The following is an 874-nucleotide window of genomic DNA, read 5'->3' as shown; positions in this document are numbered from 1 at the left end:
TTTTTAAATATTATATTATTATTTATATTTTATTATATTTTTTTTTTTATTTTATAATTATATTTTTATTTTTATTTATATTTTTTTTTTTTATTTATTTTTTTTATTATTTATTTATTTTTTATTATTTTTTTTTTTTTTTTTTATTTTTTTTTTTTTTTTTTAAATTTTATTTTTTAATTTTTTATTTTTTTCTTATGAAACTTGTAAGATTTAAATCGTTTGTCTTTCGCTTTTTTTCTTGTCTTTTCTCTCTCTTCCCCCCTCCCCTTTTTTTCTTTCCTCCCCTTTCCCCCTTTTGTGTTGTGTTCTGTTTGTCTACTATAAAATTTTCGGGAAAATTACCTTGCTGCGTTTTTTTTCGCATTTCCGATCGCAGTGGTCCCTTTTGCGGCCGTTTGCCTGGGGGGAGCCGGCGGTGGATTGGAGGTAAATGGAAAGGGGGGTTTTCGCGTGGTTTCCGTGGGGAAGTGGCGGTTTCGGGGGTGGCGGGGATTTAGTGGAAGCGCGGATTCGCAGCGGGGGATTTAGCGGAGGAAGTGGGGTATGGTTGCGACGATTTGGGGGCAGCGTCGCCGCGCCCCCTTGGGGCGTGGGCGTTTTTCCCCCTAGCGGGGCGGCGCCTCGGGTTTTGGGCGGCTTTTTTCGGCCAAAGGGGCGGAGGAGGATCCTTCGGCGGGGACGGGGAAGTGGCGGAGGAGTGGATGGTAATCATCATACTCAAACAACATTTGGCTTGAAACATAGAAACATGTCTTTGTTTCTGAAAATATATAAAACAACAAAAGAAAGTTTTTGTTATTATATAACCAAATGCATAACATGGAAAAGAGTACTCCTGTACTTCGCAACTGAAGAGAATGTGATGTTCCAG

This window comes from Penaeus monodon, chromosome 23, assembly GCF_015228065.2.
Source record: "Penaeus monodon isolate SGIC_2016 chromosome 23, NSTDA_Pmon_1, whole genome shotgun sequence".
Classification (NCBI taxonomy): Eukaryota; Metazoa; Arthropoda; class Malacostraca; order Decapoda; family Penaeidae; genus Penaeus; species Penaeus monodon.
The sequence above is the reverse complement of the archived record's forward strand: the minus strand, read 5'-3'. Positions refer to the sequence as shown.